Source organism: Apis cerana, linkage group LG4, assembly GCF_029169275.1.
Source record: "Apis cerana isolate GH-2021 linkage group LG4, AcerK_1.0, whole genome shotgun sequence".
Lineage (NCBI taxonomy): Eukaryota > Metazoa > Arthropoda > Insecta > Hymenoptera > Apidae > Apis > Apis cerana.
The window spans coordinates 5,062,728-5,089,465 of record NC_083855.1 but is presented as its reverse complement, the minus strand read 5'-3'; the positions used below and the strand labels follow the sequence as shown (position 1 = coordinate 5,089,465).

At 36.3% G+C, this 26,738-nt stretch overlaps 1 protein-coding gene and 1 long non-coding RNA gene across 12 annotated transcripts in view; one reads left to right on the top strand and one right to left on the bottom strand.

Moving 5' to 3' along the window:
* LOC107999980 (zinc finger SWIM domain-containing protein 8 homolog) overlaps positions 1 to 26,738 on the top strand; it is a 79,322-nt gene that overhangs the window by 22,733 nt on the left and 29,851 nt on the right. The window lies entirely within an intron of this gene.
* LOC133665982 (uncharacterized) lies at positions 12,447 to 15,384 on the bottom strand. The gene is made up of 2 exons (XR_009829488.1): positions 14,978 to 15,384; positions 12,447 to 14,601 (listed from the first exon to the last, which is right to left on the bottom strand). It is a non-coding gene; the product is annotated as an uncharacterized LOC133665982 (long non-coding RNA).

Genomic DNA, 26,738 nt, shown 5'->3' with positions numbered 1-26,738 from the left:
AAGGAAGCTTATCTACGCGCATATTAATCTTAGATAGCTTTAAAACTGTGTCAAATATGTAAACTTGCACTGCTACTTCGAATTTGGTTCATGTGGATTGACGTCATTCAGTCTGTTACGAAGTAGCGTTTTCGATTAAAAGTGACTTAGTTCTTAGTTCTAATAGAGGTTAAAAAGTCATTCCATTTTGCTACTGTTCGCCTACGATCCCATTTCGCAACTATATTTTGCGTACTTAAGGGAGTGCCTACCGATTTCCGGTAAAAACCATCGATTCCTCGTTTACGAGCTGCATGCTCTCTCGATCGCTTAATTACAACGGCGATTTAGATCAACGAAAAACTAAATTGGCCGTTGTTACTCGGGAAACATCGACCATGAGAGAATTTATAACACGAGGTTTGCGTAAAAAAAGAACCTATCTTTAATACCGAACGACTCTGATCTTTTCTTTTTTTTTTTTACTCGACTTGTTTACCGACGATTACGCTCTGAATCATTGATTGATTTTTCATTCGTTACTGGCCTCTGCTCTTTAAACTCGTTTCAAAAAAGAAATTAAGAAAAAATTCCAAAAATATCGATGCTTCTTTGTGCATTCGAGTAAAATTTATTTATTTGTTTAAACAAGCGATATTTTTTAAAAATATTCAAATCAATAGTAATTCAAGTCAAGAATTCGGCCTGAAAATAAAGAAAATCCCATTCCTTTCTTTTTAAGAAAAAACCAGAGAAATATCGTTTATATCGGATTAGCTTGCGTTCTGCGGAAATCCGCCAAAATGGCGGCCATTTTGAAAGGGCCATCGATCGGCCGCTTAACCTGTTGAAACACACAGAACGGGTTAACTTCGGCTGGGTGGCGCCATTGTTTGGTGCACTTTCGCGCATAGAATCGAACGTGGCCTATGCTGGTTCAGAATTCTCGTCTATACAGGAAGATCGGCTCCGACCTACGGCAATAACAATGATGGCGACCGAGGCGTGAATCGGCCACGCTCGACAAGATAACAACGAGGACGACAGGTGCCTTTCCGCCTCGTGGATATCAACCCGTTCTCCTCGTAAATTCGAACAAAACGTCCCTTTATTACGTTGGAACACCATTGACTAACGAAAACTCCATTATAACGAGGGGACGAGTCGTGATACTGGGATATAAAGGTTTCGTGGATTAGAAAGTGGAGATTAGGTCTGGGTCATTCTCGATCACTTTGGCCTAGGTCGATGTTATCGTCCCTGGGTGAAAAGTGGGCCAAGTGTGGCTTTAACTCGAGATATAAATGGCTCTTCGTTCCCGAGATATCTAGTATTTCCTGGGAAATAACAGGATTCCAAGAGGAATATTACGATGGTCGCGTGCGACATCTGGGCTTGAATGTCTTTAACTTTGTCTTAACTTTTGTTCGATTTATTTGTGTAAATTATTCAAGTAATCTCACTTCATAAATTTATGTTCCGCTTGATTTCTTTGAATCATAAAAATGTTTGAAGAAAATTAATGTTACAATCGTGTTTACGGGAAATAATAAATTAGAGAATTGATTATTTATTGATTTGCTCCTGAAATATTTTTAAGAATACATATATATCGAGCAATAAAAATTGTATATCGAGAAACTATTTATTTTCATCGATTCCAATTTATTCCAATTTATTTATCACGAAATATCTTGTGTCGTTCCAAAAATGAATTACTTTCTGCTTAAGAAAATTTGATATCCTTTTCTGTTACCAAAACTATTTGCAAGTAATTTCCCTTCATTTCTAGTTATATTATTATTTTTTTTGGCGCCTACGTCTTGTAAAGATCACATCTCGTGAATTCTCGTGAAACAGCCTGGTTGTTACGCGACACGCCTCCGCGAGGACTCGGTCGGTGTGAATTTACAAATTTGCATTATGTTTTTAAGCGACATTACGCTCTGTCTTACGATACACGGTGGACCAAGGAAAACCGGAATACCCGTGCTTAATAAATTTTAAGAGGCTGTTTGACCTGACCTCCGCAAAGAGATAAAAATATTTTAATTATAGGGTTGTGGATAAGCGGAGGCGTTCGCTTGTTACCACCGAGTGTTCCGCGTTGCGTTGTTTCTTGTAATTCCGCTACGAGATATTTACGACGTCCTCTCCGTCCCTCTTGCAACACGGAATTTTATAAATGTTGCCGGAATTTGCCGGAATAAAATTTGCGAACGGGTTGCGTTAATTTACGCTCATTACGAAATTCGAAAGAAAATTTTTATTTGTTTTATTTGCATTGCGTCACTTTTGAAATGGAAAATTTTAATTCAAAACGTATTGTAAAATGTAAATTAAATTTTAGTAAACATTATACAGGATATTTATCGTTAAAATATTTACTTTAAACAAATATTATTATTCTTCTCTCTCTCTTTTTTTTTGCAATTCAAACGTTCAGATCGATGAAAAAAGAGAATATATATTTTTCAAACTGCTGTAGAATTTCAATAATTAATTCGCAAGATCATTTCAAACTGAATACCGTATACTATCGTTTCGATGTAATGAAACACGACTCGAAAGACGGATTCGAATCATGAAGTATTTGTTGAATCGTGTGCACGCCATATTGCAATCAAGCGTTCCGTTGACTCTATTAGAACTCGACAGAAGGTCGATCTACCAGCATGCATTTTTACATTATTACACCGGGGCAGGGGAGGGAGAGGGGACGTATACATTTATTTACCGGCTTAGTTGTTTCGCAAGCGACTCGATCAAGAGAGAAGAGCAGGTGTATACCGTCGTAACATTTATTTTCGAGAAAAAGAGGTCATACTCCAGGTGTTTGATCGCCGTTGACGATCGAATAATGGAGGGGAGGAGGGAAGGAAAAGAAGAAGAAGAAAAAAAAGAAGCAAGTTGCGAAAGTATCGCGCGTATTGTCGATTTACGCTCGTGAAAAATACAGTGTGTCAGTCTTCTTGGTGACTCATTGCCGACCGTCTAACTCTCAACGGGGTCAGAAGTCTCGAATCGTTGACTTCGGGCCACGGCATCCATTTATTCCGGCGTCTCGTGAATTTGTCTCTGGAATACCAATCTCGACACACTATCATATCTTATCCCGATCTACCGAGAAAATAAGAGAGCAGAATATATTTTCAGTAAACGATGTAAACGACATTATTCCCCTGACAATGATCGTTCAATAATAAAATCGATACGATTTAATTCGAATCAAAATTATAGATATCACTACTTCACTTCCGTCACTGATGATATCGAATTTCATAATTGACTGCGTTCCATTATTTTGAAATAATAAATAGTGCATTGGGATTCCACCCATTAAAATTTTACAGTTCGTTAAAGAATATATTCTCCATATTCTCGACGAAGACAACCTTCAATCTCTCGGTCCATCGTCTAAATAATTCCTCCTCCTCGTCAAACTCATAGTCTTTTCGATTGCCAAAAATCTCGAACGCTCCAAGATTCTTAGCAGCAATAAACGCACAGGTAATGATTGTTTGCGAAAGGTATGCCGAACAGATGGTGGTTGGTTTCTTCTTCACAAAGAACGGACGGATCGGCCAGACGAAAAAGCGACGCACGTATTCCCGCTCGAGTTCGCCATCTCTCTCTCTCATTCCTCCCTTCTTCATCCCCCTCGAAGTAAGACCATTCGCGTGGAGATTGATATTGACACGGGACACTGGAATCTCATACATTCGGCCGATGAACCGAAACTCGAACGTGTATTCGGTGGAAAAATAGAAAGATCGATGCTACGTACTCTCTTTTTTAGAAGAAGGGAAAATTTCACGTTTGAAAGGAAGGAAGGGAGGAATAGGACGATACCTCGCGAGAAATTCTGTCGTCCGTTGGAACGGATAATCGAACGAGCGTGTTCTTCCCCTCCTCGGACAAACAGAAGGGACACGATACTTTCCGTTCGACGACCGATGCAACTGGTTTCCTCCAATCCTCGTGAAACGGGAGTACCGTATATTTACATAGGATCGTCGAGTGTTCGGTTTCCAATTTTCAACGGTGGTCGTGTAGCTTTCGTCCTCCCCCCTCCCTCTGCAACTGTTCATTGTTTCCTTTATATGGAGATGCCACGAAATAGGATTCGATCGAGATGGGTTTCGTTCGTATGGTACGCTTTCATCTTTTACTTTCGATTTTGAAAAGTATGCATGTAGTTTAATTTGAAAGAAGGAGCGAGTGAAGACTTTGGTACAAATATCCTCGTGCATGTTACCTGCAAAAAGATATAAGTTATTCAAAGTATAGTATGTATATTTGGGAAATAAAGAAAATCAGTTAACGTAACGTTCTCGCACAAGTGTTGTTTGTATAAATCATTTCTTAGTCGAGCTTCAAATTTTCCTAACTATCAAACTTTTTGAAAGATTTCGAGCCAACTAATAAGTTCGTTCCAATTTAATAAACGGTTAAAAGTTGGATAATAAATCGTACGTTTAAAACTCGACTTCCATTCCTCATTCCTCGTGAACTGGTTCGTTAATGTGAGATAATCGAGGGATGTCGAAGCTAGTTCCAAGGATACTTTAAGCAACTCTAAAGTACTAAGGTGAATTACCATTTCGGGAAATCGCTGCTGCATTGATTCATAAGTAATTCCTTGTGCCACGTAAACGGGAAATAGCGAATACAGAAGTGAGAAGTTTCAAGGATTTTCCTGAATCACTCCGTTTCCGTAAGAAGCGTTTCCTTGGAATTACCAAGTGTGCTTAGGAACCCATCGTATCGAATCATGGAAACTTCTTTAAAATCGTAAAAATTCATGTGTCGCCGCTTTGACCTACATCCAGTTTTTTTTTAATCGTAGTTAAAAAAATGATCTGTAAAAAAGTAAATTTTTCACGTTACATCAAAATCCAGTAAATTTAATATTTTAAGGTAAGAAATTAAAAATTAAAAAAATATATAAAAAAAATGTTTCGATCGAACATTAAATTGAAACATCACTTCGAATTCGATATTTCGATTTCAAGCTTAGTATTATTCTTCGAATCCAAGAAGCGTCAAATTTTGTAAAGAAATGATTATATAAGATCTCTGAAAAGCCCACCATCCATGCCACCCATATCATCATCGACCTACGAGAACGTAGGCTTCCGTGAGTCATGACTTACACGAATCGCGTGGTATTTTTAGAGGGTTGCCGCTGTCACGTTAAGACTTTTATCATTTTATTTATTTCGCTATAATTATCATATTCCACACGGTAATAAAACCGTGCTAATTTTTTTTTTAAGTCTCCCTTACTATATATGGAAAGTTGTAAATTATTTGAAACGTCACAAAAGAAAAGTGGAAGCTTAAAAAGAGGTTGCTTAGAAAACGCTGGAATATTTTGCATGTATTTTGCAATTTAATCGAACTGTATATGAAGGCTCGTAAATTGTTTAAAAAACGTTACAAAGGGAAGTTGAAATTCGTAAAAAAAAAAAGAAAAAACTTTAGAAAACGCTAGAATATATATATATATACATACATATATACAGGTGGCGAGGAGCGTTCAAAGATGTCTCTTCCGGTTTACGAGCATCTTTGCGGAGTCTCACGGTTCGCAGTCACGGTGATTTGGATTTCTCGTGAGTCACCCGGCTTGCTTCGTTTTCCACTAGACTCCGCGCTTCGCTTCCTGTTTCTACATTTACATTTTACGGCTTACTCGGGCCGCGAGCACGCGACTCTGGAGGAAAAGAGTATTCACGTTTTTCACGAGCGAGCGAAACGTGAGCCAACGGTGTTTCTCGAAACGACCAGGAAAACTTCGATTCGTTTCATCTTTGCATATGCGGAATATGAACATCGATTCAAATTTCCGCTCGAGATGGGATTTTTAGTTCAACTAAATCCTAAATTTCGACATTTTTCGATTTAACAGTTCGACAAGTTAGCAGAACTGACTTGAGAGAACTGTTTGTTCACAAAATTCAGTTATTTCAGTTATTATTTTTAAAACAAGAAATGTTAAATTAATCGTATGTGCTGAATTCTTTATCGTTGTATCTTAACAATTCGTTATTTCTGACATAATCTGTTGTATATCATTGTTTCTTTAAAATCAACACGAAAGAAAACAGCTATGATTAAAGTCGTATAAGTATAAGATTCAAAATGGCGGGTCGTTGGACGCAGCGAGATGTAACGAGGAAAGAGAAAGAGCAGAACGAACGTCGATTATTTGACGAACTTATTGAAGGGTAAAGAATTATTTAACAAAACGTAATATCGGTGAAAACGGAGAATTTTAGATTGTGTGCGTAAATATTGTATACGGTTGCACGGTGTTTTCTTTCGAAGCGGTTAAAAGTGGCGATAAAATTTTTTTGTTCATATTTTACGAACCGTTGAAGCTGATGTAAGAGAGGAATGATTCTCTTGAATGAGGGAAAAACTTCTCCACTTTTAAATTGAAAAGCATATCAATTTCTGCATAACTTTCCAACTTAACAACGTGTAAATAAATTCTTCTTGCTTCCCTTCTCCAAATGCATTCTTCTCGAGTGAAACAAGTTCTTGATGATAAACTGTCGTAAAAATAACGAAATATCTACGCCATGCCTCAAATCAATTTACTCTTTTCTTCAACGTTTCTTAAATTCTTCTATCGTATAAAATTATCCAAAAGGATGATATTAAAAATAGCACGTTTAATTATTGGATATTGAATTGACTTGTGAACAGCGTTTCAACCGATCTTCGGATTTTCTTCGCCTCTTCCTTCGCCTCCTGACTCTGTCCATTATCCTTGTTTCTCCATCTTGACGTATCAGCGTAATTTGACAAGGGAAGGGCGGTGTACGCGGCCAAATATGAAAGCGGCCGCGAGGTGGAAGAAGGTGGAGGAGTGAGGGAGGAAATGGCCCATTCGACAGAACTCAAAAGGAATTCGATTGTGTCCGAACAATGCGTTCCATTCCGTTGGAACGGTTGCTATCTGGATACGCGTGAAACCGAGAAACTCTGCCTCCATTGTTCTCCAACTCTGATGGTGACAAATAACGCGAGGCTAAAAAAGTTTCTTCTTCTTTTTCTTCTTCTTTTCGACTCTCTCTTTCTCTCTCTCTCTGTTTTCGAAAATTCAGCAGCGAAAGTAATCGAGCAGAATTTAATCTCTGGATTTTATACTCGAGAAAGAGAGAGAGAAAGTTTCTTTTTTTATGAGTTCCGTGATCATTGATCGGCAAACGGAAATGGAAAGTTCTGGTGTTAAACGAAGTATCGATAGAGGGTTGCCACGAGAGGAATTAACGAACGTCTTCTTTTTCATCGATCATGTTTCGACGCTTCTCGCTTTCGAATTCGATATTTCTGCACGAAGATACTTTCATTCGTGCCAAATATCAAGGTTATTGATGCGATATTAATTTTATGGGGTCGAGAAAAGAGAGAATTCCCTTTTCACGAGAATCTCGTTTGTATATGATATTTCAAAATCTTTAAATAGGAATATACGTATTAGAATAAAAAATAACTTTCATCGTATGAAAGTGTGTATATTCCTGGGACGCGTTATCCCATCTTCGTCGATTTGTTCCGACGAATTCTCGGTAAATTTGACCAAGCTTTAACAGAAGGCGAAGGAAACGAACCGGATCCTCCTCAATCGGATCCAAGCTCGTTGAACGATCCCTCCTCGTTTTCTTGTTCCTCGTTTTTTCGATCCAAAACTCGAAATTCATCGCTCGATTCCCCTTGCGATTCAACGTTTCTTTTTCTTGAGACCATGTTCGATCAATTTTTGCAAATTCATGCAAAATAAATAAAGAAACAGTGATGTAAGAGAAACGAATCTTTCCGACGATATTGATTGTATTTTACGTAATGATTTGATTTATGAAATATCATCTGCTTGATGATACGATTGAAGAGTCAGACAAATAGATGGATATTTTAAAATCTTTCTTCAATTATAATTTCTTTTTAAAAAAACCATCATTCGCGATTGCAGCAAATGTTGTAATTACATTGTGAAAGAATTATGAATTTATTTTTATGAAGCAACTGAAATTGAATTATGAAATTGTATATCTTTCAGCTTTATGATGTTAGATAAGAATCCTTTTTATTACGATCCCTTCAATTATTCATTTATTTTAGTTCTGCACGTATTGTTCTCATAAATAGAAATTCTTACACTACCCACTCGTCCATTCCATCTTTTTAATTCGAGTTGCAACGATCTTTTATTTATCCAATTCCATCCAAGTATTATTTCAAAATTCCTTCCTTTCCCGATTTAATCATTTTTCCAACAAATTTTCAAACATATGCTACATTTTTAAGAGGAGTATACGCGATACCATGTGCGCAAATTTAATTTTAATAGTAAAATTGTTAATTAAGTCTAATAAGCAGGGGGATAGCAGGCCAGGCTAAATATACCATGTACGTATAGATCGTGGACCGCCATGAGGCCTTTATGGCTCGCGAAGTTAATAAGGTCGTGCAATATCAGAGGCAAGTCACCTAACGATCTCGTGATACTGCCCTCTGCGGATGTAGTGTTGCTCTGAATCCAGCAAAATGTGCATAAAATTGTCATGTTCGAATCAAAATGTTCGACAAATTTTAATAAGTATTTGTTAAAATTTTATTTCGAATGGAATATTTATAGAATAATAATTTTTTTTTTTTAATAAACACTGTTTTCAAAAGCGATAAAAGAAATTTGGAAGAAAATTTGGAAGGGTTTAAAAATTTGAATACTGAGATGTTTTAATTTAATTATATAACTCTTCAATGAAGGTATAATGAATTGCATGTCAGATTTAATTAACGTTTAATTCTTCTTCCTTTTTGTTTTGAAATATGTAGTTTTCAGAATTGTCAGAACTTCCGTCTGAATTTCGCTCGAATTTATCCTTCAGTTAGGCAATCGCGAAAATGTTTTCGCGGAAGTATCCAGCTGAAATCCAGCGAAGAATATCCAAAGTGATAACAATCCACTCAGCTTTTAATAATAGCGATACTTGAATTCGAGATTTATTTCGCTCGAGAGAAAATCCTCTTCCTTGACATCGAAGTAATTTCAAACTAAATTCACCGATCACGACTCGAGTCTACGAGGTGTGAACAAAATTATTTTTATTGGAATATTTTTTTCAGATGTTAATTGAAATTTTACAATCATTTATGATTGACAAACAGAAATAATTCTAGTGAATATTTATTTCTAATCGTTATAGATGATGCAAAATTAAGATTATCGTTGCATATGATCATAAAATTTCTTTTACACGAATCGTAAGTCGATACAAATTATCATCAATATCAAAAAGTAAAAAAACATTTTCCATCCACGCTTGCCACAATCTTCCAATCTTTCCAAAGCAAAATTATTCACCCTTACACGATCCACCTTCGCGCCACCTTCCATTCTTTCTCCTCTCTCTCTCTCTCTTTTATTCTCTCTCCTGTCATTCTGCCATTCTCGAGTATCCCGAAATCGTCTTCAAATAATTAGAGAGAGAGAAAGTGGGGGAAGAGCGAGAGCCGGGCAAAAAGTCGTAAGGAACAGGACAAAGAGTCGAAGAGGGTGGTTCGGTGGCGCGAGGTATGGAGGACGTTGGAAACGCGGTTGGGTCGGTAAAAGGGAAAAAGTGGGGGTGGCGGCGCGCGGGAGGGTGAAAAGCACAGGCCGCTTACTCGTATTGAGATGTATCCCTGTATCTGTATCCCTATAGAGGAGGCCCCCGCGTCGCCATGGCGACCGTATCGATCCCTCCACGGCCGCAGAGATATGTACGAAACGATTCACAGTTAGCGAATTCTATCCCAGGGGCGTTAATGCGAGTAGGCTGCCGCGAACGACACCATCGTGTGTCGTTTGTTCATTCGATCAAGCCAGGCACCGATCATGCTTGCCTCCCTTGCGTGTCGAATACGCAAGGTGCAACGTATTTGCCGTATTGGGATAAGTTGGTCCTTGTTGCCTTTGGCCTTCGTCTTTGTTCGCCAGCGACACGGTCGGGGAGATGAGATAGCCGATGTTTGTTATTTGCCATTGCTGCCCTCCCTGTCCACATAAAAATTTGAGAAAATTTGGAGACGTTACTCGTCCTTCCATAGCTATTGTGAATATTGTTTGATAGAAATTATTCTTATATTTGTTATTACAGGAGTTAAAAATTGATCGTGTGATCGTTGTAGAAAAAATAATTCAAGTAATCGATATAGAAATTTTATCCTTGTGTATATTCTTTTCTTGTGACTTGGCATCTTTTATAAGATGCAATAGAAAAAAGTATGTTATTTATATATTACAATTTTTTTTAATGAAGTTTTTCCTAAAAATATCGTTACGATGATTTCACGATTAAATATTGAACAAGTTATTTAACGGGTTATTTCGCGTTTTAATTTTGGGAATAGCGAATGAATAGAACGAGCAGCGTACCAAAGAACGGATTGATTCTCATGGGAGTTCGGGGGGAGGGGGTTGGTTTTCCCAATGGGCTTTTGCTCGAGCGCCGACCATAGAAAGTCGGAGGAGGGTGAAACGGAGGTGAAGTCAAATGCACCGGCATTTTGACGTTTCGCCTCTTCTTTTTTCCTCGATGCAAGAACAACCTCGTAATTATACAAATGGACTGGCGAATTAATTTTCCCGATTAATCGTCTTTACGTAGACAGAATACTTTATCGTTCGATTATGGGCGAGCCATTAACTAAATTGTTTCCAGCTTAGAATACCTTCCTATCTGAAATCTCCAACTTTCATAAAGTAAAGTTTCCAACTATCTGTGAAATATCCCTTTGTTATTTAATTTTAAAGGAACGATTTTCACGATAACGAAAATCTTTTTCCGTTTAAGTAATTTTAAGATTTAAACAAATGATTATTTATTCGATCCTTTTAGAATAACAAAAATGGTTAGTTAATGAATAAACTATTTTTGAGCTCTTTCGTTTACCAATTTTCCAAGAATTCAGTTTTTATCGATATTATTTCTTTTGCATTCGTTCGACTCGAAAGGAGAGGAAACTTCCGGTTTTCCTCGGTGGTTTTCGAAAGTTAAACCAATGGTGTGCTCGTGCAATCTCTTCTCTTTCAACGGCTCACCCTTTTTCCATCCCTTTTCTTTCGCGGTTTGCTCCTATTTCGAAAGGAACGGATAATAGACAACGCTGATTTATAAAATTTTCTTCCTCCATCATTTTCCAAACCACTCGCCTTCTCATTAATCAATATTGATTCGAATATTTATTAATTACTTGCCATTATTTCGTTATATGGTTGAATATGTTCGCATATCATTGATTTCAAAAGTCATAATTTTTTAAAAATTAATCAATTATTCGTAAAAATGAGATTAAAATAACGAGATGAAAAATGAAATGATTCTCAATAAAAATATTTTTGTATGCATATTCTTACGTGTAATAATTGGTGGAAGAAATCTGATACACCTTATTTTGAATATTTTTACATACTAGGTGCATTAATTAACTTTCTTGCATCTATGTATAAATTATTCGCACACCATCGGCCCCTAACTCGCCCTCTTTTAAAATTAAAATTCTTATCCAACGATTAACCCACTTTCCATCATCGAGCCTCTTTTAATTTAACCACAAAATTGCACAGAAATCTGACCGTGATTGTTTAACCGTTCCATAATAACCGACATAAAGTGTATAATTGTAAGCTAGAACGGCGGTTTGGTTCAACGGTTCGAATTATAGTCTTTCCAGGCTCATTTCCCTGGCATCACCGCGACAAATCTAGTTCATAGTTCGTTTCATGCTCGACAACACACGATCGAGCCCTTGGTTGCGAAGGGCATGCAACCTCTACAACAGTGCCTCTCAATACCCATCCCCTTTTCCCTATAATTACGTAAAAATTTATTTTTAACAAGATAAAGATTAAAATTAAAATATAATATTTTATTTTTAATACCTGTACAGGAATATTATTTAACGAAGTATCAAAAGTTTGTCGTGGAAAATATAAATATATCTAATATTTTTCCAATGATAGATCGTGTAACCTGTAATTTATTACATTTCCACATAAGTAATGATTATCGAAACTTTTCTCAATATAATAAACCACAATTTATTTCACTGTAAATTCAACTGTATAGCTATATTAAACTAAAGCGTTGAAAAATCTTATAGTCATAAAACGTTTCGTGTAAATAATCGAGTGATAATCGAATAAAGAAAATTGTAGCAACCCCTTTAAAAAAATATTTCGTTTCGTTTCCCAACCCACGGGTTGGGAAACACTGGTCTATAAAATAGACGTTCGTTCACGAGGGTTATATTTATACCGCTTGGAAAACATAAGCGTTCTTATACACGCGAGCTGTGCCCCGTTCGAGATATTTCTCTTACGTTCACTCTTCGTCTTTGGGAAAAGGGGTAAGGCTTCGTAAAATTAAGATCCACCTCGTGGATAAGCTGTTGATCGATCACGTAGATCGTTTTGAAGAAAGATGGGTGTGTATCGGAATGATCGTTTAGAAAATTATATAATGGTGTTGGAAATATGCAATAATTTGTGCTAATTGTGCAAATTGTGCATTCACGAGGCTGTATTAATTTCCACGATGTAAAGGGAGTTTTAAATTAAAGGGGATTAGCTAGAAATATAGCAAGCTGGAATAAAAAAATTAAAATGGCCGATTTTCGAATTTACAAACGCGAGTGAATTTTTCTCCAATGTATTCAACCTCGATATCGCGTATAAAACGTTGATGTTAATAAATTTATAAATTGCTCCATGTTATATAATGAATTATAAAAAAAAATCGTATTATATATGATATATTAGAAGTTTAAGTTTCATCATGGCGGATCATTAAAAATGGAAAGAAGATGTAGAATAATATTGTTGGAAGTCTGTCTAGAAGAAAAATTATATCATTCTCTGTCAAAGGAGAGCTTAAAAAGTTAAATGCCACTCAATTCTTAGGAACAGTGGAATCACTACAAATGCACCCTCTATTTCCTTTCTTTGAAACGTTTTCTCCCAAGGAATCGATTCGTAAATAAGGGTCAAGGAACAAAGGAGGAGCCGTGGCGTTTGTTTCGTCTACGGCCATAATCGAGCGTTTCGCACCTGGGGCACCGAAGCGGCCTTGGAGTTTCTACACCAGCTGAGCGCGATCAGCTGTCGTGCCTATAAGCTCTTATAATATCGTTCCATTGATTCTTACCGACTAACGGATCTCTTATCACGATCTCTACTACTTACCTATTTATCAATTATTCGTTTAGATAAGCGTATAAATTTTTCAAAATGGAAAAAAAAAGAAATGATGAGATGAGAAATCAAGCTTTCTCGAACGACAAATTGATTCTGTTAAATTTATGGATACGTTTTTTTATAGGCAAGAGATGTCAAAATTTATTGTTATCAATTATTCAGAAAAAAAATAGATGTGCTCGTGTAATTTGATTATTGTTGCAATAAAGTCAACTATTGGAAAATCAAAAGAAAAATTAATAAGAAATACGATAATTTCGTTCAACTTTTTTTGGTTACTAGAATTCTTTTTATGGCCTTATATTCATTTAATCTGCTGCAATTTCTTGCAATCTTGTTTTTATCATATTCATTTTCTGATGCCTTTTATTCTTTTTTCGTTTCTATATGTATAACTTGCTTTCTTCAGAATCCATATTATATTTCTTTTTATATTATTTTTTATTTTATTGCTGTACTTTTTTTTCTTTTGCTCTCGTATCATTGAAAGATTTCTTTCTTGAACTTTTACTCTATTATTGCAACTTCTTTCCCAAAAAATTTCTGCAATACCTTTCCTCGAAACTTGTCTTGTTTTTTTTTCTTTTTTTCTTTCCATTGCAATTTTCTTTTTCAGAAATTTCAATGCTGCTTTTCTTATTGCAGCAATTTCTAGTTCTCGAAACTTCCTTCAACGTTACACTTCCATTTCTTGATATTTTCTCGCTAATAAAATGCAGATTCTTATGCAAGATTAAATTTTTATGAACATGACTAAAGAACTGGAGTTTAAATAGAAACTTGCATTATTCCTCGAATACCATAATGCATACTCATAAAAATACTTTGAATATTTTTGCATGTCGTGCATTCTCGAGATACATTTCATACATTCACAATTTTTGCATAAATGCCCGTTTATTTAATTATTATTACCAAAAAAAAAAAAGTTCCTCTTCAAATTTCTCATATATATAGCAACGTTTTTTCTCGAACACTTTAAAAAAAAAACATTTTGTTTCCCATTTCTCATTCCTATCCCTTGTATCTCCCCATCTTTAAAACGATCTCTCTAGCCGTTCTTCTTACTGGCCACTGGTCTTTTCTCGGTAAACCGAGTTCCACTCTGTTCCATCTGTTATTCAGATACAGATAAAGGAGGATCCTAGGAGGATCCTGTAGCAAGAGAGATAATGATCTTGTTTGATGCGACCACAGGGTCTGGCCTGCCTACTCTCTCGCATGGTCAAAATACGGATAGCCTCTCTCCAGCCATACTTATACCGTGTACACGTAGTACGAGGATTATGAACCACTTCCTGCTCCGTTTTAACCACTTAATGCACCCGTGACGTTATATGGTCACGCTTCATCGTTAGATTTCTGCACGCCTGTGACAATCGAGTATATAGTTGTAGTTGTTACACTTGATCCATCGATCATTTATCATTTAAAGAGATGCAAAGAGATGTAATGAGATTAATTTTAAATTTTTGAAATGCGACTTGTAAAATTAAAATTTCCTAACTTTTTGTACAACATTATGAATCAATTTTATAATTGTATAAATCAGTAAATATATATATAACGTTTATTCTCTAGCTCTATTTATTTTATTTGCAAAGAAATATTTTATTTTGTTTTTTTACTTTACTATTTGCTTTATTATCTTCTACGCAAGTTTGAATTTATTTTAGAAGAATCGATGATAAGGATTTTGTTTTACTTTATTTTGAAAAGAGGTAAGATAAAAATTAAACGCATTACCACATCTCCCGAGTTGCTCTCCCAAGTTTTTATCGCTTCCTCCGCACCTGGAAGTATCACAGTCCCTTTCTTACGATTTTCTTTTTTCAACTTTTCCCCGGGCAGTTAAATGGCACAATGCAACGGAAGAAAAACGAGCTGATAAGTCGAAGGAAACGATCCACCGAGATTACATCGGTCAGCCCTCCGACAACTGCGGTTGCGGCTTTAACCGAATCGCAAGGTCGTTCGTCTCTATTCGCGAAAATACTTGGTCTCAGCTTGTGCAAGAGATCATCATCCAGGGACCTTTGTCGTGAACAAACTCGAATCGGAGTAATATTCCTCTCTGCCATTCCACTCTCTTGTATTACGATTAATTTCGATTTTTAATCTATTGACGCGCGAAACGAACGGAAAAAGGTCCTATATCCTTTGAATTCTCGTTGATATTTCTGATCCTCCAATGGGGGACGATATTGTAACTCGTGTATTTTTTTTTTTTTATTTTTCTTTCTGACATTATCTTTAGCAATGATAAGAAATAATCTTCGTAACCGTGATAATCAACGACGTAACCACCAGCTGGATAATCTTTACTTAAATAAATATATATATGCGTGGTCATAGGAATGGGTAGATATTTTTCTTTTTTTTTTTTTTTAGAGAGAATTTTTATCGTAGTTTTATAAAAAATTTCATAAATAAATAACTTAAAATAAAAATTCTGTTATTCAGTTATTATCATTTACAATATATGTAACGTATAATTAGATATAATAATTATCTTTATGATTTTCTTGAAAAAATAATTCGAGATTTGAAATTTTTTAATTTTCCTTTGCTACTGTTGTAATTAATTTCTTCATAGAAAAGATTCCCCAATATTTTAAAAATCGAACCAGAAGAAAAAATCTCTCTCTTTTTCTCTTTTTCTTTGAATCTGACTTAAATTCTTTCGAAACAATACGAATTTTTCTTAAACGCCAATTTCAATCCTGTTCCAACCGAGTGAACATCTGACTGGCTTTAATCGTCAGATTCACAGTCAAAAATGTCGACGATGGAATTCATCGACACTCTCATCCCTGTCCAACGTTTTGCTCGCTTTTGGGAATCATCTTTCCGATCGTGTACACGACTTAAATTTCTTCGCAGTCGAAGAAAAACGCAATATTGATTCTATCCTTTCCAAAACTTCAACCATTGTTGTGTCAACATCTTGAAAAAGATCTGTCATTTTCTAAAATGCCTATTCTTTCCATCGTAGCTACCTGGTCGTCGAATATTCGTCGAATGAATTTTTCTCTCATGATATTTTCGATTTTATTCATCTCAAAGTTGATGATCAGAAAAGACTGCATCCTGTTTTTGCTAAGATTTCTCATTCTTATTAAGAAGAAAATAGAATGAATGAAACGTTGAAGACGGTCGGTTAGTTTTTGAATAAACTGCAGATATCTTTGTGTGAAGAATGACTCATTCCGTACTAGCAATCAGCGAATTTGCTACGCATGAATCAAAAGTTAAGCTAAGTGTCGATTCGAAATATTGTGTTAGAAGAAATTTCCTGGGAAACATTTTGCAAATTAGTTGACTCATGCTTGATCATGTAATTACAGGAAGGAATTGTTCATAGATAATAGTTGGATATTGAATATAATACTGTGATTTACTTTTTTTTAAAAAATAAAATTATTTCGTATAATTTTATCTAAGAATAATCAATTTAAATTCAAATTAACTCAAATTCACAAAGTTTAAGAAACTATCATCCCCAAATCGTTGAGAGAACTTTAAAATTAACACAGTAAATGGCATCATCATCATCTCGTTCATTCCCAAACATAACACTGAATCGTTTTTATTCTCATAATCGAACGAAAGCTCAGCATCCATCTTTAATTTGCTAAAAGTCGGCAGTTGCACGGTTCATTTCGATTTAAGCCCCGAACGGATGGGTGAAAAGGAAAGGAAAAAGGGATGGACGCGTCTTTTCCCACCGATTCTTTGACCGGTCATCGCCTCTTTCGAACGTTGAAAGCACGCGCCTCCGTGAAAAGCTGGTTGGTTTCGACTGAAAGGGGAAAGAACGAATGATAAAAATTAGTATGCATCCACGACAAAGTTTCCAAACGGAAACCGCAGTCGTCCATTAAGGTAAATCCAAAACCGAGCCGAGGAAGTAACTTTTCACCGTTTCCTCTTTCACGTTTGTCCCCAATCTCCGCGGTTTTTCCGCGTCGGATTGGCATTGAAAATTGCGCAGAGAGTCCCTCGAGTTTTTAATTAAACGTATGGAATATCTTTACTGTGGATCATCGAGAAATTTTACATCTATTCATTTTTATTCATGGATTATGATTCGTTTCATTATTTATTGTGGAAGAAAAATATTATTAGGGGTAGATGGATTTTTTTTGATTGTTTTAAGAAATCGTATATTTCGTTATAGTTTACTTCTGATAGAGAAATCAATCGAACAAAACGTGTATTCATTAAAGAAATATTCAAATTGGAAAATGAAGCTTGAAAGGAAAAATTATAATTTAAATTTTGTACGATGCGAATCTCTTTTCTTGATTTAAATTTTATTTTGCTTGAGTTATTATTCTTGTCGAGAATTTTTCCTTTTTTTATTTTTATTTTTATTTTTATCTTGCACGGAATGATGGATTATCGTGAAGGGAAAAATGTAATAAGGAGATGAAAAAGTGAATTTTTTTCATTATTTCAGGAAATTGAATTATATTATTATTACACCGCATTTTTTTTTTCATTATTTTAGTTTATTTTAGTATCAATCTAATTTTTCCTCGCGAAATTCTAAATCGTCGGTCGAATATTAAAAATATTCCAATTGATTTAAGCTCGAATTAATCGATTTTCTCAATTTTCGTTTTAACAAAGTTCTGTAAACTTCTCCGTTACGAAGATTAGATATCATCGCAACAACAATAGAAAGCGTGCAATAGACATTTGAACACCTTAGGCGATATCACGCGTCTCGAGCAATTCCTGTCTCCTTAATGACTAAGCAAATCACTCCAGGCGCTCCATTTAATTCGCCCAATCTTAATCTCACCTTCAAACCTTCCAATTAATTCTTTTAATTATTTAAAATAAAAAAAATGAATTTTATCAATCACCCTCGACTAACTCACCCTACATCAATTACATTGACTTCTCCAATGATTTAAAAGAATACTGGAATACCCAAGCGAAAAAGGATGAAAAATGGAAAGGAGAGGAGCCGGGTCGAAAGGGTTAAGGGTGATTTCCTTTGGTCGATGGCACAGTTCCACGGTTCTCGCCTCGATCGCCTTTCGTAGTAAATTAAACGAAACAACCGTGCTGACCTAAAACACGAGCCGTCGACCCTGGCCGTGTTTCCGCGCCGTTCTCGGTGTGTACAGGGATCGGTAATGGATACGCTTTCCACGCGGCTAACAGGGTTACCTGGGTTGCCTTTCGCGGCTCCGCTCGATCGATCGATCCTCTCTCCCTTTCTCTCCCTCTCCCTTTCTCTCTGTCTCTCTCTCTCTCTCTGCGCTCTGCATCAATAGAGTGGAGGATCCGTCGAATGTACGTCCTCGTCATCGACGACGACGAGGACTAATGGGGTTCGAGTTCAATGGCTGGAGAACGCGCCACCTCGTTATCGAGAAACACGTTTCATAATTAAGCGTAATAACGTCTACGAGGTTGCCGCGTCCAAACTGACACAGTACGTTTTCGTAATTAAAATCGGAGGAGGAGTCTGCGCGAAAGTTTATTTATCGATGGACAAAGGCAAATTTCGAGGTGTCGTGTTTCTTCGATTCGAGGATAGTTCAATGTATGCACTCCGATTTTAGAATATCAGAGATTTTCTTTCGACTTATTTTTTAATCGGGGATCTATATATAAAAATAATTTTCTTTCCTACGTTTGATGGTCGATATATAAAAAAAAATGTGCCAAATATTTTTTCGAGATATATATATATCTCTCTCGTGCAAGTTTCTTCAAAATCGGCGAATGTACGATAGGTTTTCCTTACAAGGATCGATACTGAATCACGGCCTATCGTTATTACGATCTTCTTTCCGGAAAGGCTATATACGCAATTCCTCTTTACGTATCTGGAACACGGCCAAAAGGGGGGGAGTCCCTCGTTTCCCTCACCGGAAAATCGAAACGCGCGAACACCTTCGATTAATTGCACCTTTGCCTCAATCCTTCCCGTGCGGATCAAATTCGCACGATTTCCCGCTTTATATCTCAATTTTGACGAAAGTGTATCTCTTTCTTTTTTCTTTTTCTTTTTTTTCTCTTGCTCCAGATAAGCGTGGTTCCTCTTCTTTTTGCATTTTAAGCTCGATGCGGTCGGTTCTTCCTTCGGTAAGATAATAAATGAGAAAGAAAAATGGAGGATCTGACGGTGGTTGTAGAGGGCGACATGGTCGAGCCGTTTAAATTATGCAGGATGTTAATTGCACCGTGGTATAAGGCAACGTTTACGCGACTCTCGACGAGACACGTATTAATTAGCGTCTCGTGCAGAATTAAACGTTGGAACGTATGCAAACCAGCGCGAGATACGTTACCTTAAGTCTTCTCTTGGCTTAAGATCGCGGTGGAGGAGAGAGGAGAGAGTGAAAGAAAGAAAGAGAGAGGGAGAGATACTCTTTATCTCGTGCGTGAATTAATTCGCTTAACGCCGTGTTAACGCGGAATTCTCGTTTATTTAGACGATGAGATCGAGTTCGATATACTTCTGGATCTTTTTTTTTATACAATCGATACGCAGAAAGGATGAAAGTTGTCTTAAAGTAATGTAGATACAAGATAGATATACATAAGAATCGATTTGATTTAATAAAAGAAGAAAAGGAATATATTCTTAGAATTGTTGGAGGTCTTTTTAAAAATGGATAAAACGTGTTAAAAAGAGATCTAAAGTGTACTTTATATTTTACTCATCCTTTCTTATGATACGATACACTTTAAATATTACTTATATTATTATCTAACTCGAAGATTTCAGCTCTTTTTTTTTTTAGTTCGAGTTACCAAGGTAATAAAATTTTGTAACTTGCCAATACTATAGAGCGCCTTACGTTTCCAATTTTAACTTCGTTCATTTTCAACTTGCACGAGTTTTATAAACGATTATTTATTTCTCTTCGTAAAGAAGTAACGACAGAATTTTCTTGATTATCCGATAGATAAGATAGTGGCATGAAGTTTCAAGTTCCAAGAAATAGATAATTGAATCGAAATAGCGTTGCACGTGGTCGAACTGAACGCATTTTCCGTGGAATTGTTGCCTTGGCCATTTATTGCATAACGCTGTATAATGGGAACGACATTTCGCGTTATCGTACCAGTTTCCTATTCGACCTAACAATTAACACGAGATTGCCAGATAGCGCGTTAATAGAAATAAAATTATTTTGTCGACCTCGTTCTTACGATTCCGCTTCCAAGTTTACGATTAAATGAGGGTACATGAAAATTCACGACGAAGAAATATTTTTGCGTTCTTCAAAAAATTTGACTTCTAAATTTTTTGCCTTTTTGCAATTTTAAAACTTATTAAAATTACCATAAGATAAAGATAAATCTCGACGTCGAATGTTCCCGACAATTAAGATAAATGAATATAGATGGAGATATTTAAAAATTCGCCTTCCATAGATTTTCTCAATAATTTAACGTAAAAATCTTTTTTACTTTTCTTGAATTCAATAGAGAACATCTCCATCCCCCTTTTTTTTTGTTCTTTTAATATTTACTCTTCCTCTAAAATTATCTGGATTTGCTTTCTTTCCTTATTTTTATATTTATATATAAAAAGGGGATTGATAACTCGCGAGTCGAAATAATTCTTCAAAGGGAGGAGAACCCGATACTCGGATAAAAGGAAGAATTTATGATACGGTCGCGAAATGAAATTCTCTTGATGAGTCGTGCTGCGAATTACATGCTTGTACTCGTCATGCTTTCTCGCGAAACCACTGACGATGTCGTGGTTTCGTTCTTCAACCACGAACACGAACACGAACACGCGACGATCCACCGTTTAATCGTTCGATGATAGCGATTCTCTATCCCAATCTTCGCCACGTGCTTCCCTTCCCTTCCTCCTCCTCCTCTTTTTTCCACTTTTTAACCAGCCCCAGAATTCGCAAGATTTTATTTCCAGATTACCCTGGCCCGCAATTCCCCTCGAAATTGCTGCCATTTCTCGCGCAAACGAGCCATTATGCAAGCAAAGCCCGCGTGTAAGCACTTTATATTTCAACCGGTTGCTTTCCTTCCATTCGAAACGCCAGAATCAGGCTGCGCGGATCCCCCTGATCCCTCGTGTTTCCCCCGATTCGAATGAAATTATTAAAATTCTTACTTAGAGGATGTCGTCGATTTCGAGGAGCGGTTTCAAATTGTTATTTTTTTTTCTTTTCAAGAATTAAACTATGATACATGGATATTTTATATAGATTTCGAAATTATTACGACGATGTCCCCAAAAGGGATTGCAAAATGATTTTTGCCCTTGTCTTGTCGTGTAACGAAAATTCTTAGGAATTCTTCTGTAATGAAAATTTTTAGTGGTTAGAATATAATAGAATATAAATGACACGAGCGATCTGTCATCGTTGATGCTAATAAAGATTGAAGATTTTCTGTTCTAATTTGCATCAATCAACCACCTTGATTTAAAAATAAAGTATTATATCATATCTCTTACGAGAGAGATGTATTTTTATATAAATTATAAAAAGGAATCGTGAATTATTCCATTGGATAATATTAATAAAAGGGAGGAGGGGGGGAGTTTTCTAGAATACGTGCTTATTAAAAAATATCTTACCTTGGACAAAGGGACAACAATTAACTGGATCGTGGAGGCGATCGATGAAGATTTCGCGCGGTTATCGAACGTTGTAGCACTTTCTTCGTCGGTTAAATACTCGGATTCATTGTTCGTGAACGGTCCAGGAAGAGGATGATGAACAGAGGGTTGATGGCTCGAGTAAAGGAGATTAGATAGAGTACGTAGGGAGAGGTCTTAGTCAGCATCTCCCGGCTTCTTTCTTTCCGTGAAACGGCCACGGTCTGAAATGAAATATTGAAGTAGATAGACCTTCCAACGGGCTATCGACTAAACTCCAAAAAATATATTCAAGAAAAAAAAAAGAAAAAAGAAACATTAAACATTCACACGTCTAACATCGAATTTTTAATTAAACTTTTAAGAAACGAACATTGAGATATATCATTCTGTATATATTTAAAATTGTTATTCGAAAAGACCACGTGTTAGATTTCTTCCGTCAAATTATCGTAGATCGTAACTAATAATCCGTCGAGCGAAACGCGTTGGATTAAAAATGTAACAGGATTTCGAGATACTTCCTTCTTCCTTCCCCGTTGAAAAATCACGTTCTCCACGCCGATTCTCCCCCTACTTCCACCAGACAAGACCAGACCCGTGGGATTATCTTTCTATTTTGCCAGTTCGAGGATGAAAAAGGTAAAATTGACGCGAATTCCCTCGGCGACTTGTTACGGTTTGTGTTCGAGATTAGACCACCCTTCAACCTCCCCCAACTCCAACCTCCTCCCCAATCCGGTAGAAAAATTGTCTTTCATCGAATCCCGGAAATGCCACGAAAGCAATCGCATTTCCTGCGATCAGCCGATCCGAGACATCATTCTTCCTGTATTTTGTTACTTCCGTTACTGAAAACGAGATCGTTTCTACCGTCGTTTAATCCTTTTCTCCTTGCAATTATTTCTAAATATGTTCTCTCCAAGTGATGCAATTTTTATTTATAATTTCCTCTTTTTTTTTAAGGATAAATTTAAGTAATCGTCCAAAGATTTTTTTTAAATAAATTGTAGTAATTTTCTCTTTACGAGTTTCGAGAATTTTGCGTTTTAAGTTTCTCTGGAATCTGGAAAGATATCCATGGATTTATACAACGCATATTTCTCGCTTTTTCTTATGAAACTGTACAAAAATACTTCATCTACGAGATGCCATAGTATAAATATCACTTTCCAAAACAATATTCGAAATAGAGAAAAAAAGAATCCTTCAATTCTTCCACGATCCATTGAATCATCCCTCCAGTTGAGAATCACGTATCGAGCAACGACCGAAGTCGCCCTGGGCTCGAACATCGTTCAAAAGATATCCGGGGACGCGTTCACGGCGTGGTGTCGCGTGTAACAGAATCGTTTCAGCTCGAGCACGAAAGCTGACTGCACAATATTTCCGCGTTAACGATAACATCGACAGCCGGCGGAGAAATAGAATTTGCCGGATCGATTCGAAGGACCGATTAATTCCACCTGTGCGTCGTCGCCAGACCCAAGTTTTCCTTCGATCTCCTTTGTCGACCATCCCGCCTCGATCCCTTCGGGCGCTCGCCCACCCTCCCACGGGATTGTGTATGCGTTCACGGCCCATTAGTCCCGACAAGCACATCCTATTACGCCTGTATTTGACGGAGGAACGACGAAATCTCGGCAAATTTTCTAAGAGAAAAAGGAAAAGGGAGAGAGAAAGAGAGAGAGATAAGATGTAAGGTGTCTTATCTGAAATTAGCCCTTTGTTATTATTATTATTATTATTATTCGCAATGAGAAATGATATTCGCAGTGGAAATTGAATAATTTTCTGTGAAAATAAATATATACATTTCTTGGATAATATAATAACAATGATGGACATCGAAATGTGATAATTTAAAGGAATGAGACTGTGTTCTAATAATTGGATGAAGAAAAATTTGGAAGAGGAAAAAATTATCAACAGTTATTAACGAAAGAAAAATTCTTTTGACTATAAAATATAAAATATCGTAACGAAATTCATAGAGAAAGATGTATTCATTTGTGAGTTATTTCTTCCTTAATCAATTTTTACCAATTTTTAAATATTTTAATTTTAAATGTATATTTGTAATTGAACCTCAAAGGAACAATAATATCTACCGAACATAGAGAGTTCATTGAACATAACTCTGAACTTGCTATTAAAAGCGCACTTGATTAAATTCCCTTCACTCGAACGCTCTCGTACTTCACTACACAATTTTGTTGAAATGTTTTCCACTCAATATATTACCGCCGTAAAATCCTTTTGCTCCGCGGAGGATATTAAATCGTTCCTCGCTCGAATCTCTTTCTTTTGTAATATCTCAACTTTGTATTATCGCCCCCTTTGCTTCGATATCCGAATTCTACTTGGTAAATAAATTATAATATCACAATTTGCGAGCCAAAACGACTAAAAGGAAGTAGTTTAAAAACACAACTTTTCGAATATTGTTATTCTTATTTTAAAGCCTGTGTTAAAAAAAGAAAAGGATAAAAAAAGAACGAAAGCAAAATATCGACAAATATAAGACACGATTAAAAAATAAAAACAAAGCATCATCTAAAAGCCAAACTTCAATTTCCAATGGAGGAGTCCAGCAACTTGGATCGGAATTTTCCGTTTTACGTCATCACTTTTTCAACCGTGGATGTGCGCTCACACAAAGGGTAAAAATAACGCCAGTTAAAGTTAAACGTGACGTCATGTCACCCCTTTTGCTACGTCTCGCCGGTTCACCCTTTTCGACGAGCTTCCCACCACCAAAGGGAATCAATCACGACCGAATCAATTTACCACGATTAGAAAAAAGACGCCAATCCCTCCTCCTTCGACGCGTCTTCTTCATTGTCGATCGTCGATTCTCGTGGCTTTCGTACGATATCTTTCGATACCACCTCTTCGTCCGACGAAGATAAATGCCAGGGAACCGGTAATAACGTAGCTTGTCCCGGGTTTCCATGGAACCTACGGCCAGCTCCGTGCACTCGTGCCCGACCATATTTCATATCCGTGACCAATGGGAGAATCGTAAACGGGGGCTTCATCGATTTCGTCCAACCTACGTGTGTAGATTCACTTGTGTCGAATATTTTAGCTGGACGTTCGATTGCCGATCGACTTTACGCTTGATCGATGAAATTATATGCACTTCGTTCGGATTAATCAAGCTAATTTGTACGAGTGTGTATGTATTAATTTAAATATTAAAAAAAAGGAGTGAGTGTAAATTTAAGGAATATTTGATATTAATAAAGATGATATTGAATTAAAATTTAAAATCATTTCGTTGATTTTTGTTTTTTTAATAAACGAATGATGCGTTTATAACGATTTTGAATCCAGTTCTATAGAATTTATGTATAGTGACTAATCTATTCGAGATTCGTATAAAAAGATACTGTCGTAATGAATTCAAGTAGTAATATCTAGGATTGACGCTACATTGACGACTCCAAGTTTTATGAACTATCTTATCGGTTTATTTGTAATTTCAATTTATATCGATATACGTTGATATTATAATTCTGGTACGTATATTTATATATTTATTATACACTATTTGATATATTATAAACGACTTAATATGGACACAATCTATTTATATTTATAAAAATATCCCAATTGTGACCCAATTGTGGAGTACAATTAAAAACTTAATACGATTCGATATATACATTATAGATATGGAATCTATAATTTCTTTCGAAAAGAAGAAAGAAAGAGAGAAAAAAAGGACGGGTTTAAAGAGTCGTGAAAAACTCGCAACTCTTAATGCCTTCCTGTCTCCTTTAAGGAAATATTTCGTTGGAGCGGCGTCGAAAGTAGGATCACGCAGCGGGATTAAATCGGTGACACAGAAAATCCTGTTCCTCCTCTTTCCAATTCTTCTTGCATTTCTTCCTTTTCTTTTTCGACCCACCACCCTCGCGACGTGATGTATCGCGTTACGGCAAAATGCCTCTTTGTCCTGATTTTCGTGCGGCTAAGGGGTGGCTGCAGCCTCCCTTTCAAACTGCAGAAAGGGATTCTGAAATATGACCACCACCACCACCCGTGAATACGCGTTTATACGCGCGTCGACCGTCTTTTGTCGATAACGTGTACTAGCGTGCGCACAAATCCCTAAATAATTCTAAGGAAAAAAACGATTCCAAGATTGGTGTTTGGATAGAAATGTCGCACGGGGGTAGAAAAATCAAAATTGCATTCTTATTTTTTCAACGTCGAATGAAAAAACTTCTTTCCCCTTGCCTCAAATTCCTATTCTATTCTAAAAGTGAGTTTATTAAAAAAGAAACGCGATTTTCTCTCTTTTTTTAATAAAGATTTTCGAGAATTCCTCGAGGAAAGTTTTTTTCAAGCTTTCGAAGAGAAACAAACTGTGCTTGAATCGACGATATTGGATTTTTCGTTTTTCGTATCTTTTACGGATTTTTTTTCTTTTTTTTAGATTTTTAGCGAATCGTTATATTGAATTTCCGATCGTGACAGATCGCTCTGGATGCATCGGCGAATCCTCCGGGCATTATGGAAATAAGACCGTGTAGCGGAAACCGAATCGAGTGTCTGCCACGCCGATTGATTTTTAAAACGTCCGCCACGGATTCGCTGTCGTGAAAATAAATCTATCGTTTGGATTAGGTCAGAAAATCCTCGATCTCCTTACATCGATCCATCTTACATCTTTTTCGAAATTAATCGTGCATACGTTCATTCTCGTTCCAATCGACCAATGATTTAATTTTTTAAATTGAAATTTTAATATTACGAATATTATGAGCGATGAATTTCAATTGCGCGCTTTTTTTTTTAGAAGAAGAATCTCGTCGGAGAAGATAGAATAGACTTTAAAGTAGGGGAATTTTAGTTCGAATAAATGGATAGGAAATTGTATTCAGGTATTAA